The 21,250-nt window shown below is 44.4% G+C and overlaps 1 protein-coding gene across 1 annotated transcript in view; it reads right to left on the bottom strand.

The window, feature by feature from the left end:
• Positions 1-557: 557 nt before the first annotated feature.
• LOC308333030 (heparan sulfate glucosamine 3-O-sulfotransferase 3B1-like) overlaps positions 558-21,250 on the bottom strand; it is a 192,755-nt gene continuing 172,062 nt past the window's right edge. The window contains exon 3 of the transcript XR_013965779.1: positions 558-682. The gene's annotated coding sequence lies outside the window, so the exon portion shown is untranslated. The remainder of the gene's footprint in view (positions 683-21,250) is intronic.

Raw genomic sequence — 21,250 nt, 5'->3', positions numbered from 1 at the left:
AACATCAAAATGGGTTCCCGTTCAGAATGGGTTAAAACATCACAACGTCAAGATATAAACAGACACACAATGAGAGGCGGAGAGTGGGGGGGGGGGCGTGCGCACACGCACACACACACACACACACACACACACACACACACACACACACAGGGCCAACAGTATCCAAATAAACAGGAGACAGATGTACAACATGTAGATTGTAGATCATGGGTGTGTGGAGGATATATCTATGGAACACGGTGCTGATTTATCTACGTGTGAATATGTGAGCGTGTGTATATATGCAGTAATACTATTTATCTATAATGTATGACAGTATACAGTATACCTTGTGGAAAGCATTCATACATTGTCAGATCCTTGAAAGTGGAGCTCAAGTGGAGTTAGGAGGTTTTCGACATCATCATTCTATAAGTAATCAATAATAGACAACACAGCTATCATCACATCATCATCCTTCGACTGTCATCGAGATCCTATCTATCTAACTATCGGGAGGCGGCCTTTTTTCCGACAGCATTCTAGCCGACGGGGCAACGGTCCGCTCCGCAGCGGGGGGACATTCGCTGCGATGCGAAAAAGTGATGGTCCGACATGCGCTGCTCCCGTGCTTGCGGTTAGGGTTAGGTTAGGATTGAGGTTTCGGATCAATATGCTGTCGGAAAAAAGACCTGCACCCCTAACTATCACCACAACCACGAGTTATTATGTGGTTTGAACGACAGTTTGATCGAGGACCCCATGGAGTTAGGAGGTTTAGACAGAAGCCCCTTTTTTTAAATATACTTTCCATTGGATCAGTATTTGTAAAAACCCACATAATGGCACCTCATTTATTTAAAACAAAATACAAGTTGAAAGAATTGCTGGTTTGTGCCCAACAGCGACGACATGTAAAATATACGAAATGGTACATTTAGCGACTCCAGTGTAATGGGTTCCGTGTTTTGAAGTCCCATGCTCGATCTCCCTGGGGGTGTGGGGGGGGGGGTGGGAGTGTCGCGGGCACAGCGTGGTGCCAAAACGCATCCTGTCGCTACTTGATGTGCCGTTTAAGCGAAATCCTCAGCTGCCCTTTGATGTGTGGAAAAGAAAAGAAGAGACCCAGGCTGACTGATACAGGATCAGAGCCCAGCGGAGGCTGTCTGCCTGTGGCTTACCCTGCATGCTGATCTGTGGACAGCAGCAGCCTCACAGCAGAGGTAGAACAGTACACGATGGTGGTGGAAGAAATATCTCAAAAAGTTACAATACCACAATGTAGAAATACTATACTGTTACAAATGCAGATCTACAAGCTCACAACACAATTTATGCTTTAGGGAAATGGAGGGAGGGCCAGACTATAAGGCTGAAGTGGTTAATGTATGTTTTAACAAAAGTAATAATTGTAGTGGAGTATACAAAGTACAATAGGCTATTTGCCTCGGATATGTAGTGGAGTAGAAGTATAATGTATATTGAAAACTGGAAATACACCAGGAAAAAAAAAATATATATATACCTCAAAATTGTGCGTATACTGTAAGTACAAGTAAGTATTTGAGATGTGGTAAAAGATAGTAGAGAGAGATGAGAGAGAGAGAATAGTTGCACCACATATCTGGAACAAACTCCCAGAAAAGTGCAGTTCTGACTCTGTTATTTTACACAGGAAATCAAAGCTGTAGACTAGAGTATCTAGAGTATCTCTAGACCACTGCCTTTCATTATCATCGGTTATGTGTCTCTTATTTGTCGGTTCTATGAACTCTTTAATATTCATTTTAAATTGTATTCAAATTGAAATGCACGAGTTTGTTTCGTCTTTGACTTACTGCTCTTAATGTTTTGTGTAAAGCAATTTGAATTGCCCTGACATGTGCTCTTCACATGTCAGGGCACATGTCTGCCTTGCTTGGGCATAAGAAGATAGATCGACAGCTGGATAGACAGCCAGAAGAAAGACGGACGGACAGATAGATTTCATAGATAGTAATAGTCACTGGTGAATACATTTTAAAGTTCAAAAGATTAACGCTATCAGCCAGATACATGTATACACATGTATTTACAAGATAACAGGTCATATATACCATCCATCCATCCATTTTTAACCGCTTATCCGTAGTCGGGTCACGGGGGCAACAACTCCACCAGAGAGCTCCAGACTTCCCTCTCCATGCAAGGACCTCCCTAGGGAGACGCCCGAGAGGCATCCTAACCAGATGCCTGAACCATCGAAGCTGGCTCCTTTCCAGGCGAAGAAGCAACCAACGGCTCTACTTTCTCGTCTACTTTGTCTTTCTCGCGTGACTGAACTTCTCACCCTATCTCTAAGGGAGATGCCAGCCACCCAACGAAGAAAACTCATTTCGGCTGCTTGTATTCACAACCTTTATTCTAATGACTCACACTTCATGACCATAGGTGAGGAATGAAGATTGCTCGGTAGACAGAGAGCTTTGCCTTCTGGCTCAACTCTCTTTTCGTCACAACAGTGAGCGGTACAACAACTGCAACACCGCCCTGCCCCGGCCCTGGTGCTCAGATTCTCCGGCTGATCTCCTTCTCCGTCCTCCCCTCACTCGTGAACAAGACCCCGAGATACTTAAACTCCTTCACCTCGGTTAACGTCTCATTTCCAACTTGGACCGCATAATCCATCGCTCTCCTACTGAGAACCATGTTGGCCTCAGATTTGGAGACGGTATAATCCTCATCCCAGCCAGCCAGCTCATATACAAATGTTTTAAATGTAATATTTTGCAAGGAACTGGACTGGACCTTTCAAAAACATACATACCTGTGAGTGTCCAAATAGTCAGAACTATTATGATTAAGCTGGTTTTAATTCAGCGTGTTCTTTCTCTCCCTGAATCTGTGCACGTGTCTCATTCATATGCATGGCTATGTGCGTGCATGTGCGTGCGCACACACACGCCGTGGCGGTGGCGGCGGTGCGCACACACCGACTCACAAAGCTTTCCAAGCGTAAAGCAGCGACCCCGCCCGCTCTCCCACAGCCCCTCCCTGTAGAAGGCTCCACACGGTGAAAAGTGGCCCTCAGAAAGAAAAGGGAGAAAAAAAAAAAGTTTTGGAAATAGTTGGAAGGATGACACACGCGAGGCAACGAGAACGGCTCTAGAGCCAAAGGAGCATGAAATAAACTGGCCCCGAGCGAGCTCAGACAGAGACCAGAGAGCAATTTGTTTCCCCTTCTCCCGAATTACAGGCCGGAGCGCCGGAGCCAGCCACTGTCTGTAACCCACTGAGAACCGAAGCCGTTCGCTCTGCAGAATGCCTTCTAAAGCAGTAGCTCTCAAAGTAAAGTAAAGCTTTGTCATGCCAAGGACCCCCAAAATGATATACTGTATGTTTGGCCGCTGACTGCCCCATCTGATTTGTTTTTTGTGTGCCAGTGATATAAGATGAAAGTAAAGTTTTTTGTTAAAAAAAAACACTTTCAAGATATCAAAGAGATCAAAAAATAGCAGATAACCCAAAACCGCATTACTAACCCTAACCCTAAATCCCCTGATTATTTTAAAATGCAGTTCTAAACCACTTGCTCTAGTGTTTTCTGAAAAACTATACATTTTAAGTTCAGTTCAGTTTCAGCACTTTTTGGAGAACAAAAAGTGCTTTGGAATGTACTATCGGTGCATTTAGAACAAAAGGCCCGCAAGATTCCGAAAAAAGGGAGTAAGTAGGGAGAAGCTAAAATGACACGGATGCTTTCCCGGTTCCAAGGGGCTAAATGGGAACCAGAACCATGCAGCCGGGCCCCTCTAGACAGACAGACAGACAGACAGACAGCTTCCACTGCTCCTTGGGCACAGCTCAGTCCGTCAGTCAGTGAGCAGCGCCAGCCAGCCCAAAAACCCCACCATACCACGACTCCTCTGGGGTATAGAGACGGAGCCAGCCAGGCCCTGCCTGAACAGAATTCCTGGGTGTTCCTTGAATCCTTCTCGGTTATGCCCTTTGAAAGGAGACGGGGGCCTTATGTAACTAGTGGTGGAAACATCTAATATGGTGTCAAAGATTTTTTTTTTCTTTTAACCCATTTCGTGCGGGAACCCCTTTTAGTGTTTTAAACATTATGTTATAATTTAGCTATTGAAAAATAGCAGATCTACAAGCTCATAGCGCGCCACCGAGTGGCGCGCTACGAGCTTGTAGGTCTGCTATTTTTTTGAAAAATCAGGAACATGTGGTGCAAAAGCTTTGAATAAATACTCTTTCAGAGCGAACGTTTTTTAACTAAAATCTTTGCTTCTGGGGGTAGGGTCCCTGAAACAACACATTTTCAGATGGGCGTCAGCGGGCCAATTTCATATATTTTTGCGGGTCCTTGACATGAAATATTGAGAACCACTGATAAAAATGACATTTAAAAAAATATATTTTTTAAATTTGACGTCAGGCCTAAATGGGTTAAGGCGTGGACCGCGTTATGTTGCGGTATCATTATTTTGTACGGGTCTACAGTATGTGGCACCACGGGCGGCCGTCCTGCTCCATTATGCCCCGACGATGATGATGTGTACTCGGACACGCGCGCCATCGTGGTGGCGTGTACAGAGGGTATGCGCATGCATAAAGTGAATGGGCAAATCGAGTGGAAAAGTGAATTTAAGGTTGTTTAAAGTCATTTAATACAATCAGATATGACTTTTTCTGTTTGGATGTATGGGGCTGTCAAGGCCAGAGAGTTGTTTTTTGCCACTCTGTCTGTAGGCGTTCCCTGCACATAACTTCCGTTAACGCACGTACCCTCTATACCTGAAATATGACCGATCCACATGCTCACAGCGTGTCGTGCCGAGACGCGTTGTGAACTTGTAGATCTGCTGTTTTATCGGTGCACGATATGGGGCGAGCATCAGGCTTTAAATGGGGCATGGAGAAGTGCACGCACGCACACGAACACGCACGCACACGAACACGCACACACGCATGCACACACAAGCACTTATGCACGCACACACAAGCACTTATGCACGCACACGCACGCTCTGGCCTCGACTTCACATTTCGCTCCTTTTTACCTTATTTCTGTCCCTTTGTTGTGGAGATGTTTGTGTTTATTGACGGGAAGGAAAAGCTTAAAGCTTTATACTTCAAAAGAACGAGAGCATAGGGATTTATTAAACACCAACAAAATGCTCAAAAGGTTTTTTTTTGTTGGTGTTTTTACCCTGTTCTCACGGCCGCGGGGATGCAACGTTGTCAACAGAAACTTTCTTTCTCATGACCCGAAATGACTCTTTTTTGTGGGCTATTGTTGTGCAGACTGACAGAAAAAGTCATTTGGGCCTAGTGTACAGTATTTTTTTTTTTACTTCAACTAAAAGTTCAACTAAAAGACTGCGATAGTCAGCAGATTCAAACAAATAATAGAATTGTCCAGTCAGAACGCCTCCGTCGAACACGGGTTCTAATTCCTCTGGATGTGACCCGGGGCAGCGTCCAGGTCTCACATTTATAAAAGAATAACCGCTATGGCGCCGACGATGACACACCAAAAGTAACCCCAAAAATACCCTAGGTAATTACTTTTCCTTGGCACCATCGTAGTCCATAACCTCGCCAGTATGTATCGACAGTGTCAGGCGGAAACTTTGCAAGTCCAAAGCCGTTATACTTTTCAGGTAATGGAAAATATATATATATATTCGTGTTCCAAGGACGTCCAGTGCTGTAGTTCTGGTTTAGTCACAAGCTCTTGATAATAGCCATCTTTTCATTGGTTCAGTATGTATAAAGCCCACGAAGGCTCTTAACCCATTCTGACCTGAGATCAGATTCATACGAGGTTTTCCACTGGACACACACTGGTCTGATTAACCCATTCTGACCCGAGATCAGATTCTAAAAATGTCAGTCGATTTTTCAAAAATAGCAGACCTACAAGCTCGTAGCGCGCCACTCGGTGGCGCGCTATGAGCTTGTAGATCTGCTATTTTTCAATAGCTAAAGCATAACATGATGCCAACACCAAAATGAGTTCCCGTTCAGAATGGGTTATTTAAAGGACCACTTCACCACTTTTCAACCTATCTTCATATACTCGGTCTGTGTCTCATAGGAGGGCAGTTCAGAAACCGTCTTCCAGTGACATCATCGATGGGGAATCCAAGCTAATAGAAACGGCAGGCTTTCTAGTCCTGAAAAGTTGCAATGCGAAAATGGAAGCCATCGTTCTCACGACAATGAAAATCTAAACATTTTTGTAAAAGAAAATCTTGTTTAAAAATAAATCTGTCTAATGATGATGTCACTGGAAGACGGTTTCTAAACTGCCCACAGCCCTCCTATGAGACACAGACTGAGGGCTGTATTTTGCGTGTCTTAAGTACCAGGTCTTATTACCTAACTTGAGTAAACTAAAGACCTGGAGGCGTGATCAATGCTCTTTGGCCACTCAGAATAGCCAAATGGCATTGATCACGGCCTCCAGGTCTTTAGTTTACTCAAGTTAGGTAATAAGACCTGGTACTTAAGACACGCAAAATACAGCCCCAAGTGTCATGATTACTAGTGAGGACCTATTATATGAAGATAGGTTGAAAAGTGGTGAAGTGGTCCTTTAACCCATTTAGGCCTGACAATCGACATTTAAAAAATGTCTTCTAAATCACGACAGTTTTCTGAAATATATCAGTTGTGCTCGATATTTCATGTCAAGGATCCCCATAATTATTATCTGTATTTGGCCAAGCAGTTTATATGCCTGGCATAAATTGCAATTTATGCCGAGCTTGCCAAGCAGGCATGAAGCTCCATTAGATCAGATTTTTGGCCGGGGACCCCGACGGGGAAATGCTTTGGCATGATGTGTCTCTGTGTCTCGGGACCTGATCTAATAATTAGATCCAGGGTATAAAAGTGACAGCACTTTGCACGGGGAGTGCATGAAGTATTTGGTCCAACAGTTTATCATTGCTTTAGGTGGGGGAGGGGGGGGGGGGACCAGGGACAAATTAGCCATTGGACCAGTGTGGCTGTGGCTCTCAGGGGCCCTTGGCTCTCAGGGGCCCTTGGCTCTCAGGGTCCCTTCGGGGGAATTGGACCGCGCAGTACTATAGGTTTGACGCCCTGAAAAGGACTCCTGGGGTCCTTCGTTGACCATTGATTTAGTTAAATTTAGGTCAAAACAAAAGCATGATAAAAACATGGAAAAAACACAAATGTTGCACGCACGCACACGCGCTATGGGGGCCCTGCAAAAATTACCAGCCCACGGGCTCTCGTGGGGGGTTAATCTGTACCTGGGGGGGACCTGTGACACAAAAGTATAGTGGAAATAGCAGCGCTATTATCATTACCATTAAGCTCACAAGCTTGTGAGACTATTGGTCTGCATTTTACTTAAAAAAATAAGTAATAATAAATATAATAAAAGAACGGTTTTGGACATACAAGGTTTCTACCCAACACCAACGACATTCATCACCATACCAACCAACTCCAGGTGGGCTAAACCCACTAAGCTCAGCATCTTTTAGCCCAGCACTGTGTCATTTAATTTAATGTCACCTTAAACTTGCTAGCTCATGTTTTAAATAAACTCTTATTTTTTCTGTCATCTGCCACCATCGCATATTATTATTCCTTATGAAACTTTAATTCCCACATGCAGGGATGGCAGCTGCATGTGACGATGCCAAGGCCCTGCCATCCCATTGCTGGGACATTTTTTTTCTTCTTTTAACCCATTCTGACCTGAGATCAGATTCATACGAGGTTTCCACTGGACACACACTGGTCTGATTAACCCATTCTGACCTGAGATCAGATTCTAAAAATGTCAGTCGCTCTTCGATTTTTCAAAAAATAGCAGACCTACAAGCTCATAGCGCGCCACTCGGTGGCGCGCTATGAGCTTGTAGATCTGCTATTTTTCAATAGCTAAGGCATGACATGATGCTAACACCAAAACGGGTTCCCGTTCAGAATGGGTTAAATCTCCGCTTGATGAAAGGGAGGCAGTCACAGTAACACCCCACCCACCCACCCACCCTCCCTCCCGCCGTCCCGGGACGTTATTCAATGTGAGACCCCTGTTTTGTGTCAGAGGGGGGAGGGGGGGGGGGGGGGGTTGACGCTTCGTGCGGTGGGGGTTCATGCTTTCGTGCGGTCGCGACGCAGCAGTGCCCACGACGACATGTGGCTCCGCTGGCATTAACCCATTCTGGGCGGGAACCCATTTTGGTGTTAGCATCATGTTATGCTTTAGCTATTGAAAAATAGCAGATCTACAAGCTCATAGCGCGCCACCGAGTGGCGCGCTACGAGCTTGTAGGTCTGCTATTTCAAAAAAATCGAAGAACGACTGACATTTTTTTAGAATCTGATCTCAGGTCAGAATGGGTTCATCAGACCAGTGTGTGTCCAGTGGAAACCTCGTATGAATCTGATCTCAGGTCAGAATGGGTTAAAAAGGTTCTCTCTGGCTGGACTTCTGAAGGGCGAGGGACTACCAGCTATGCTGAGCGAGCATGTCGTCCCACCAATGGTATTACGCACACACACACACACACACGTGCACGCGCGCGGGACGGGAGGACACGTTGCTCGAGTCGAAACACACACATTTGTATTTCTATACTTGCGAGGACATGGAACCCTTTATATACGTAGGATGCTGATTTTGCTGATGTTTTCACCAACATTTAACCCTGTAAACCTGGAAGCCGTGAAACAGCCGATCTTCAAGCTCACAACGTGTCGCAGTGTGATGCGTTGTGTAGTTTGTAGATCGGCTATTTTTGGTGAGCAATCCTACAAACTGTGATTGTTAATCACAATACAGTAAGTGAGCAGAGAATATTAGGAAGGATTGGCCCAACACTATTTTAACCCATTTTGACAATTAATTAAATGTCTTCTAAATCTTGACAGTTTTCTGAAATACAGTATGTTTCTATACAGTATATCATGTCAAGGACCCCAACAATTATATGAATTTGGTCGCCGACCCCCATCTGAAAATATGTTGTTCCAGGAACCTCTCAGAAGCAAAGATTTGAGTTAAAAAACGTTCGCACTGAAAGAATATAATTATATTCAAAGGTTTGTGCCACATTTTCACGATTCTTTAGGACCTACAAGCTCGTAGACATTGTTAACATACGATACAGTTGACATACTTAATTGTCGGACACGGCAGACGTCAATCGAGCGCACACGCACGCATTTACATTTACATCTACTGTAGTCTACAGTGGCCACCCACACATTTTAAATCATGCTTCATTCTAAGATTGTGGAATGGTTTTCTGGCTATACGAGAGACTCATTTGCAGAGGGAAAGAGAGAAGGGTGGCGTTGTAGAAACATCCGTTTTGAATACAGCATGTAAATATGCAAAGTCAAAATAAATGTTGGTTACTATTTGCATTTCACGGGGTATAAGGTCATATCACTATACATGTATGTATTTTGGATATTATGTGGTCGCTCAAAATGAATGAACATACTTATGGGACTCAAATTGACTATTGGATACACAGTCAATACTAATACATATCAATACTAATACATATCCACAGGCTGACCAACTAGACATATTAATGTTCTGCTTTACAAACACTGTGCCGGTCTCTACTAGGATTATCTCCACTCATTTGCCTGAATTGCTGACGCCAGCTCCCTATAGCATATGAGCAGCACTTAAACACATTACATGCATGGTGGCGAGCTTGTAGATCTGCTTTTCAATAGCGAAAGTATAACATAATGCTTACATAACACCAAATGGGGTTCCCGGCCAAAAATTGGGGGTTATGCCAGGTCACGCTGCATGTTTCAGTGACAGGAGACAGATTTTGTGATGACGAAGATCTGATCGCCACCTGTCGGTTAGGAGACCCTGAAGAGGTGAGAGGTCAAACAGGAAACATCAGGGTCTTCCTTTCAGCTCTCTGCTTCTCTCTGCTTCCCCCCCCACACACACTGCCCTCCCCTCCCCCCCCTGCCCTCCCTCCCCACGTCCCCCCCGCCAACAATCCCCCCACAGAAATGCTTCTGGATAGCATTTCCCGGTCTAATTCCTAATGGCTAGAGAATAGAGAAAAAGGATGGATATGCAATGTGGCGCTCACAGGGGCCAGATTCAAATTCCAATCCCCCCCCCAAAAAATGTTGGAATGTACAGTATAAGAAACTCCTTGTCTTTCTATTTCCCGTATCCTTCGGGGTGTCGTGTGTGTTTTCATTAAGGAGAGGTTTAGCAGATTGCTCAGTCTTTTCCGCCCGCACCATCACGCTCCGTTATATCGACGGGACGCGGCGGGAGAGACCCCCAGAGCTAGAGTTTCCTAAGTGCTCTGTAATGGGTGTGCATATACTGTACACATCTGTAATGTACTGTACACATCTGGGTGTGCATACTGTACACATGTGTCAGGAGTACTCGGTGTGGAATGCATCTCACTTGCAGCAGCAGCCGTTCTGATCAATTCACATGCAGCGCCGAGTGAGACCGCCATTAGACAATTTCAATAAAGAAGATGTCAGTAAACGCGTTCATTAATTCGTTGCAGTAATGTACAGTAATACAATAAATGAGTCTTCGTTATACTCCTTCGATGATAGACAATGTCAAGGTGTTTGACAACAAATAATCAGATTTTTTTTTAAATAAATACAAACAGATCGGCCCTTCACTAAATCCCACCCCAAAAAGCGATTGGAATGCCAATCCAAATAGTTTAGCAACGGTTGCTATGCAGGTCAAGCTTTCTTCGCTGCTAACGTGCCTATTGGACAAGTATGGGTTGGGGAGGGACTTAGTGAAGGGCTAATTGGTTCACCGATCTGAGCAGCCGCCTTGGTCAATGTTTCATATTATATAACATACAAATATTATAAAACAGGAGCAGGAACAGAAGGTATATGGTTCCTATTCCCCGTCATCAAAGTGTCCTCGACTCCTTGAGCAAGACACTGAACCATTAAGCTGAATTCAAGACAATACACTGAACTATTAAGCTGAATTCCACTACCCTCTCGTCTCGGCCACTCGCTCACATGCACACACTCGCTCACTCCAGCATGGTGGTGTTACAGTGAACTTGGTGACCTGCTGAAATATGTGACAATTATATGTAGACATCACATGATGTCAGTGTCCGAACGGACGTAAATCATTGCGGTTTATTTGTTTATAGATGGTCACATATTTCGGTAGGTCACCAACTTCACCGTAACACTCCATGATGGAGTGAGTGAGTGGGTATTGGGGTATTGGAATTTGGCCTTAACTACAACATGGTCTCCTTCACCGTGCGCGTGCGTGTGTGTGCGCATGTGCGTGTGTGTGTTCATGGACCTGGCTACTTGTTTCCCTCACAAAATCTGGCAACGCTGGTATAACTATAGCGACGATGTGGAACAAGTGCAGATCGCAAACACTGCGTGAGTGCATGAAACACTCGAGCATGAACATTGAACACACACACATTTAATAGGCATTAGGAGACACAAACATACACACGCCGCAGGATTATTATACTACAATAACTATAAACACGCTACACGGCACAAAGCCTTATCAGTGATGAAATAAAAAGACAGAAGGGGGGAGTGCAGCAGAGGGGAAAGACATATACTGCTATATCTGCAGCCGCGGCAACAAAGCAGTGTTGTGACAGGTCTGTCTGGGGTCTGGCTCTCACGGGGAAAAATTCCACCAAGTCGGTTTCAAAAAACGTCAAAAAAAGAAGAAAACCCAAATCTTTTTCCGAACGCGGAGGAACAAATCATCATCAACCGTCAATGACGGCGAGTGAAAAGTCGGCATCACGATGTCTCTTTATTTGTTTTTTCAGGCAGATCGTCGACTGTATATTTTACGGCCAAAAAGTTGACACGGCCGGCTGCTCTGCGTCGATTGTTGAAAGACTATATGCGAAAGACGAGGCGAGGTGAGGTGAGCGTCTCGTGGTTGGATCGGCAGCATCGGTCGTCAAGAGGGAGGGAATGTCTCGTCTACTTGCGGGCGGCGCTCGCACTGACACGTCGCTTATGCCCTTTGCCGCCGTGGGCTCTGACGTCAACCGCTGGGCAAACTTTTTTTTAACGTGCCAAACTCTGATGAAGTGGGGTGATTTTCTTTTAATGTGGCACTCGGATCCGACACATTATTCAATGTTAACCCATTTTGACCTGGGAACGATTCTGCAAATGTCATCTAAATCCTGACTGTTTTCTTGAAAAAGCTATGTTTTTATGTGTCTGTCGTTCTCAAACACTTTCATGTCACTTTTCACGATTCTTCAAAAATAGCAGACCTACAAGCTCGTAGCGCGCCACTCGGTGGCGCGCTATGAGCTTGTAGGTCTGCTATTTTTCAATAGCTAAAGCATAACATAATGCTATAACACCAAAAGGGGTTCCCGCCCAAAATGGGTTAAATTGTCAATTAAACTTTTATGTTCCGACTACAGCGAGAGAGAGCCGCAAATCACCAAAGCCCATCTTTTATTCATCTTGGCCCAGTTTGCCGGAGACATAAAGAGTTGTGGTACACACACACACACACACACACACACACACACACACAGCACATCTCGAGCTGTCAGTTCATCAGTCAGGCTTTTTATTTTAATAGCGCGCACAGCCATAACTTCACCTCCATGATTGGATGACCTCTCTCGAGGCAAGACACATTTCATTCATAATGTATGGGCGACGTACGATGGGTGTCGCCGCTTGCCAAAAATAGCCAACGCACAAGAAGCTCACCACGCCTCGCCTCGCAGTGCAACTTATGATGGCCTCAACTCTTATCACTGTTTTAGGTTTTTATCAGTTAAAACGGTGATAAGCTATCACCAAAAACTGGAGTATGTATGAGCCTTTAGTGTCGTAGAGCTTTGTGGATCGCCCACGTTCGGCAAGCGACACCGTCGCATGACGGATTACGAATCAGGCTTTGCAATGTGCCCGAGTGAGTCTCTGTGTGAACATTTTGTACATGTCTGCGTTGTGTGTTTGTGAGCGTGAGTGTGAGTGTGAGTGTGAGTGTGAGTGTGAGTGTGAGTGTGAGTGTGTGTGTGTGTGTGTGTGTGTGTGTGTGTGTGTGTGTGTGTGTGAATGTGTGCGTGAATGTTTGTGTGCGTGCATATGCGTGCGTGCGTGGCTGAAACACAACAGAACCCAGTCAAAGTCCTCCAGATACAAAATAGTTTTTTTGGAGAGAGAGAGAGAGAGAGAGAGAGAGAGAGAGAGAGAGAGAGAGAGAGAGAGAGAGAGAGAGCGACAGACAGACAGACAGAGAGAGACCGATAGACAGACAGAGACAGAGAGCGACAGAGAGACAGAGAGAGAGAGGCCGGTGGACTCCATCCATCCACAGTCAGTTTAAGGGTCACACCACATCAATCCTCCCAGAAGGATCTGCTTCAAACGTATAAACGCCTCACACCTCATTTAGCCTCACAGCCATTCTTCACTGGAGGAGGAATCCACGACAATGAGGGAGTGGCACGACACACACACACACTCTCTCACACACACACACACGCACACACACACACACACACACACACACACACACACACACACACACACACACACACACACACACACACACACACACACACACACACACACACACACACACACACACACACACACACACACACACACACACACACACACACACACACACACACACACACACACACACACACACACACACACACACACACACACACACACAGGCACGCACACACACAGACCGTAACACCGCTGATCTGGAAGGCATTCAGAGGCACATAAAGGATGATTCTTATGTCTGAGCTGGTGTGAATTGTTTGCACGTGTTCAGGATGTTTGCCGTTCATTCACAGCATTGTTACAATGAAGCATGTATATAATATACTACCCCATGACGTGACTTACTGGCAACAGACATTAAACGTCTGTGTGTGTGTCTGTCTGTCTGTCTGTCTGTCTGTCTGTGGTGGTGGTGGAAAGTATAGCTAAGTACATTACTTAACCCATTCTGACCTGAGATCAGATTCATACGAGGTTTCCACTGGACACAACACTGGTCTGATTAACCCATTCTGACCCGAGATCAGATTCTAAAAAATGTCAGTCGTTCTTCGATTTTTCAAAAATAGCAGACCTACAAGCTCGTAGCGCGCCACTCGGTGGCGCGCTATGAGCTTGTAGATCTGCTATTTTTCAATAGCTAAAGCATAACATGATGCTAACACCAAAATGGTTTCCCGTTCAGAATGGGTTAAGTAAACCATTTTGAGGCATTACTTTGTACTTTACGTCAGTATTTCCAGTTTTTAATACTTGTCCGGAGCTAATCTCACACACCGCTGAACCGATCAGCCCCTCAAAGTTTCTCTAGTCTAGGCCAATGGAGCATCTTCACTCCATTGGATATTTAATGGTCAGTACTAAGTCATGCCTTCATCCAAAGCGCATTACATTCACCAACTCTCTCTCTCTCTCCCTCCTAACATCATGTGATAAAACCGGGTTCCAAATGCCCATCCAAACTATAGACGTACGTTTTCCTCTTCCCCCGATATAACTCTCTGTGCTGTCCACTGCTATAAGCCCCCCTGGCCTGCGTCTGGGTCTAGAGCTGCTCCTCTCCAGGACCCCCTGGTCTGGGTCTGGGTCTAGAGCTGCTCCTCTCTAGGACCCCCTGGTCTGGGTCTGGGCCTGGGTCTGGGTCATATCCCTGCATGGCTTTTGGGAGCAGAACTCCCGTGATAAAACCAGGAGCAACAGCAGAGCTTGTGAAATTAAATCTTTTTTGTGGGGCCGAAAACGCCACATTTCATATTTCTAAAAGTGTTTATTTTTATTTTTATAAATGAATGTAATATATATGCTGTATATACTTCTCCCTTTCTTTTTTCTTTTTTTACCCCCTCGGCTCTGCCAGACTGATGATGAAGTGGGGTGATTTTCTTTTAACGTGGCACTCGGATCCAACACATTATTCAACGTTAAATTGTCAATTAAACTTTTATGTTCCGACTACACACACACACACACACACACACACACACACACACACACACACACACACACACACACACACACACACACACACACACATTTCTGTGTCACTGCTGTGTTGGATCCTAAACTGACTTCACCTCGAGCCACGTTGCCATGTTGGTAATGCTAGCCCTTCCATTCATCACCCGTTCGTGGGGGGGTGACACCAACAGGCCTTCGCCTCGTACAAACCATGCCATACGGTGCCAGGCCAAGACTGGGGGAGAGAGAGAGAGAGAGAGAGAGAGAGAGAGAGAGAGAGAGAGAGAGGCAGCTGCTCCCGGGTGCCCACTAGCTTCGTGGCCACAGCATTAATTATAAGTAAAAGTATCATCAATACTGCAATAGACTGTTACACATAGAAGTCTGGAAATTCCTATAAATGTATACTTGAGTAACAGTATACAAAATGTACTTCATGTGCCAAAAGTTAAAGTATGTATCATTATTATAGAATGTCCCCTTATATAGGCACGTTTTCAAATGTATACAAGCTCACAATGCATCACACTGTGACTGTTTTCAAAGTTAATTTATACGTTTTTTAATAATAATTAAAATCTACAAAATAACTACTAATAACAAAAGTTGTCAAATAATATGTAGTGGAGTAAAAGTATATAGGCTACAATATGTGACATGGAGTAGAGTAGAAGTAAAATAATTGGAAATTGAAAAGTATAAAGTACAAATACCTAGAAATTGTACGTTAAATTGTACTTTCCATTTACATTCCATCACTGCTCCAGATGCCTACTTTACTAGCGTTGTGGTCATACATGCTGCGCTTGGCCCTGGTATCATCATGGCATTGACTTTGACGCTGCGCTGTGCCCTGGCATCATAATGGCATTGACTTCGACGCTGCGCTGTGCCCTGGCATCATAATGGCATTGACTTCGACGCTGCGCTGTGCCCTGGCATCATAATGGTATTGACTTTGGAGGCAGGCAGAAAGGACCCGGCCCCTCAGTGTGTTACTAGACTAGATGTCTGTTTATTCAGTCAGGTTGTTCCACTAATGGCCGAGCACACAGCAACCAGGTTCCCTGCTGACGCTCGCCACCCGGCAACAAAACACTAATATATTACACGCATGGTCGGATCTATACTGAAACACGCACGCTAATGTCTGTAACACACGGTTTAAAATACAATCACTCACGAGTGAAACATTTCCTTATGTTCCTCATCTTGGGCAACACGTTGACTTCACTGACCGACCGTTCAAATGGGACAAAGGAAAGGAAAGCCCATGCAAAGACACACGTGTGTAAAGTATTTCCATGTATGATTAACTTCTAACATATTAACCTTCTAACGGTGAGCAAACTCTGCGGGTATAACAACCACAGCGACAGACACACAAAAAAATGAGTTGATAAATGTGCCCCCGAGGGCCGGGAGGCACAACCCCCGAACACTGGAGCGGCTGTTTTGGTTTGGTCCAGCTCGGGAGTTGTTTGCCTCCAACCTCCATGTGCACACATAGCAACGAGAGGAGTGTTTGTCCCGGCCCAGTGGCATGATGGAGTCCAAAGGCAACAGACGGGGAGACGGGGGAGCCGGGTTCAAAAGGGGCTAATGAGTAATTACAGGTCAAACACCGGGTGATAAATGGGCCCCAGGGAACGGACAGACGGACGGACGGACGGACGGACGGACGAACGGACGGACCGACGGACGGGAGCGTCAGGTTCGAGTTCTAGTGCGACCAGCCCTCCCTCCCAGTGCCGTGCCACGCTCAAATACTTCCCTGCCTTGTTTTCCCCCTCCCTATATACATGCTTTCATTAAGACCCTGAGTGGCCATTAATCACCGCAACACACATCTCCACCTCCGGACAAGCCTCGGTGAAACGCAAGAGTGGAGTCGTAATGGCGGTTTAATGCACGGCATGGATGTTTCGGCACGCACGCGGAACTTATAGGTGTAACAGCCAGTGTTTCCATGGCTGGCTTTGCTGGGAAGGCCCTTGTTAATGATCGGTGTATGGATTGCGTTTTGTCGGATTTGTTTCTAAAGTGTATACTTGCTTATTGGGGCTTGGCTTAGTCGTGTTATTTAAATCGGTGATTGTCAAACATTTTCAGGTCAAGGACCCCCGCCCCCCCCCAAATAAATTAACAATTTAGGCATTTAGCTGACTCTCTTAAACCAGAGCAAGTAAGTAAGCAAGAACACCACAAGGTAATACATTAAATACATAAAAATTGTCTAGTCATCGCTGTCGGTCTTACAGTATCCAAATAAAGTCAATAATCTGTACATTGAAACAATAAACACTATAGGATGCCAGGTTAAACATGTAGACAAATCAATAATCTAGTTTCCGTGTTTTTATCCTTTGCATTAGCCTGCAAGGTCGTCGAGGTTTAGGGCAAGTGCTACGGCATTTGTCAGACCTCCATCGGAAAATAAATTGCGATTGAAAAAGTGGAAAATGAATGAACATTACTGATTACTATATGAAAACCTGCAAAACATATCCGTTGTTCTGTCAGTCACGCCACCATATATGGCCATGAGTCCCTCACGCCTCGTGACACGCAGAGAAGACTGGATCATCACCTAGATCTGCATATATGGAGCCGGCCAGCAACTCTATATCTGACCTCAACCCTCAAAACCTTCTTAGATCTCCATATATGGAACTGAACCTGTTTCATATGTTGATCCTTCCCCACCCGTCCGACAGGGCAACCAAACCTTTCTAATTAAGCGACTTACACAAGTGATCTCATCAGAAATGAATGGGTTATTTCAATGTCAATCAGCCCAGCGAATTTACCTAAAGTACTAAAATAGTACTTTTTTTCTCATCAAAAAATGGTTGGTTTATTTTTGTTCTTATGACACGTTCTAAGAATTCCCGATTTGGGAATTCCAACATGACAAATAACGCCATGACTCATGGGTATAGTGGGGGTGATGTCAGGACGTGCGCACGCACACACACACACACACACACGCGCACACACACACACACACACACACACACACACACACACACACACACACACACACACACACACACACACACACACACACGCACACACACACACACAGTCACACACACACACACACGCACACACACACACACAGTCACAGTCGAGTAATAACACCCTCTGTCATGTCATGACCTAAAGGCGGCTGTTTCCTCTGCTTTGATCTCTGTGGTTTCGTGGAGCGGTGACATGATGACATCATCATGATGACATCAGCCGCCAGAGACCGAGGCATCTTGTTTTTCGGATTCATTGTTTTTTCTCCGTGACGCTTTACGGCTATTTTCAAATAGAATAACTGACGTTTTGTTATAATTACAGTGGAGTAAAAATACAATATTTGTATAATATAATATAATAGTGGAAAAAAGTATTGAAAATTGGAAGCACACCAGTAATGTCAAAATACTCCCTTTTGGTGTTTTAAGCATTATGTTTATACTTTCTTGATCTATAAAATAGCAGATCTACAAGCTCGTAGCACGGCACCACGGGTGCGGCACTTGGTGCCGTGCTACGAGCTTATAGATATTGCTATGTTTTAATTTTCTTTATCGTGAAAATGTATAGTGCAAATCTTTGAATATAATATTCTTTCAATATTCTTCCCTGGAAAAACAACATATTCTCAGAACATATAATTTTCGGGCTCCTTAACATGAAACAGTTTGAGAACCACTGAACATACAGTAGAAACATAAGGTTTTTCAGAAAACTGTCATTGACATATGTTGTATAATCTGGTCTCAGTCATACAGGTATGAATGCAGGTTAAACACAGTACTTGAGTAAATTTACTTTCCACCGCTGCACTATGGCGCAGCAGCTGCTATAATCAGGACACAGAGAGAGGACTGAATGGGAGAGAGACACAGAGAGACACAGAGAGAGAGAGAGAGAGACACAGAGAGAGGACTGAATGGGAGAGGGTATACGTACATACTAGAGGAGCCTGCAGACTGTCAGCGCTGAGGGCCAGCCATGAGAACGGACCCACCTAATCTATCACCATTAACTCATATTAACCCCCTTCTTTTGAACTGTCACCGGAGTGGATGGCTCTCTGTGTGTGTGTGTGTGCGTGTGTGTGTGTGTGTGTCTGTGTGTGTCTGTGTGCGCGTGTGTGCGTGTTCGCGCACGCGCGTGTGCGTGCATGTGTGTGTGTCACTAACCATGTGGTCTGATGATGATGATGCGACCATGAGCGTGTTCTCGTGTTCTGTTGCCTGCCGCTGTGTAGAGGGAGGCTGCTGTGGGGTCACTGGGGTCACTGCTGCCGACATCTGCCACGTTGCACCGTCATCCTGTTCAGGAAGATGTCAAATATTAGCAACGGTAAAATTATAAATACTGTTTACTTTAACCCCCCCCTCCCTTAAGACCTGAGGTCGATTCTACAGATGCCTTCTAACATCAGGAGTTCAAGAGGTTTCAAAAATGTTCCAAAAAAGTTACATTTTTTGTGACACTTTTTTGATACAGGGACAGTCATGCAGGCGACAATATTAACTGGTCAGGAGAGTAGAAAAACGTTTTAATTTTTTTAATCCAAATTGAGTTAATAGCACAGGCAGACTCTTCACATACTAGAGAATGTCTGAAATAAATGTCAGAGCTGAAATAAATGCTTAAACATGTAGCTAGGTGTAATGTTATAGAGACCACAGAAGTGAACCTTTCAAGCTTTTCTCAACTCGTTGTTTTCTGCAAAAGTTATATCTCCAAAACTGGTGGGTCAAACTGAACAACCAATAATGTCAATTTGTCGATTCCCTGCTTTCACATACAGTATGACATGAAAAAAACGAAAATAAAAAAGGCAATGACTTAGCCTCGGTCAGAAGTGGTCACATTTGTACAATTACGAGCTTGTACAAACATGTACAAGCTCGCATGCAAACTATTGTTTTTGAATAGCCAACGCTTAAATCATAAATAGCAGTGCTGAAAATGGAGCCCTTATGGTAGAGCAATAGAATAGTCACTAGACCCCAGAGGGACTCCGATAAAGTAAGTAAAGGGGTTAAGCGTACGTAAACACAGAACAATGTTCCGTCGGACTATTTATTCATTCCTTTCTTTCTGTGTGCGTCTTGATCACTGTGGCGTGCCGTCAACTGTCGTTTATTCTATACTGTTGTACTGTTTGCCAGTCAGTCAGTATAAAGGCGTCATTCTGAACACTCTTAATGTCGTGTAACAGGTCCGTGGCTATAAAAGGCCTCATTCTAAACACACATGACCAGGGTTGTCACACTCATTTAGGTCCCCGGCAGGCCTGGTGAACATGCTACTTATTAGTGGTAGGCCAGAATACTGTGTGTCAGTGCGTGTGCATGTGCGTGTGTGTGCAACGATTAAAGACATGTATGTGGTCATAGCGTTTGGTCACCATGCCTGTCATACAGTACATGATGCCTCACTGTTAGGACATTGATTTCAGGTCTTAATACTTATGTACAGTACGCAGTGGTGGAAATTAACATTAATTCAAGTGTACTTGAGTATTTCCATGTATATTGATACATTATGCTTATACTCCACTATACAATCTAGGCATTTAGCAGACGCTCTTGATCCAGAGCGACTTACATTAAGCAAAAACAAAAGCATGGCATACATCACATATATAAAAAACTATACACCTCAGAGGTAAATATTGTACATTTTACTATTATTTGACAGCTTTAGTTACTAGTTGCTTTGCAGATTTGGATTATTAAGACAAAATGTACACAAAACCAAATAAGCCCTACTTTGTACTTTGTACTAAAAAAGTTGGCTATTACAACTACAAGCTCTCAACGCTCTGCGATGCATTGCATGTGAGTTTGTAGGTCGGCCATTTACAAAAAGATGTGTATACATTTTGAAACCTATAAATGTGACTTTCTGCCTAATGGACACTTGTACATTTGGTACTGCCAATACTTTTGTACATTTACTCATGTAAAATGTTAATACATCTAACAGAGTAGTACTATATTGTGGTATGAAAAATGTACCACCACATTTTGTTTTATTTTCATAACCAGTGTGTACAGGAGCGTTCTTTCAACGACCCCGAAAGCACTGTGCGTTCTACTCTATGATGGATGGAGAGTCCTCGATATGACACCGTTAATGTGGTTATAATCATAAGGCCGGATGCTCCACAAATGTACTGTACCATACTGTTAATATGGTTATGATCACATAAGCCCTGATGCTC

Source organism: Protomyctophum bolini, assembly GCF_963924005.1.
Source record: "Protomyctophum bolini genome assembly, chromosome: 18".
In the NCBI taxonomy this organism is placed as follows: domain Eukaryota; kingdom Metazoa; phylum Chordata; class Actinopteri; order Myctophiformes; family Myctophidae; genus Protomyctophum; species Protomyctophum bolini.
Note: the sequence above shows the minus strand (reverse complement) of the source record. Positions and strands in the feature narration are given on the sequence as shown.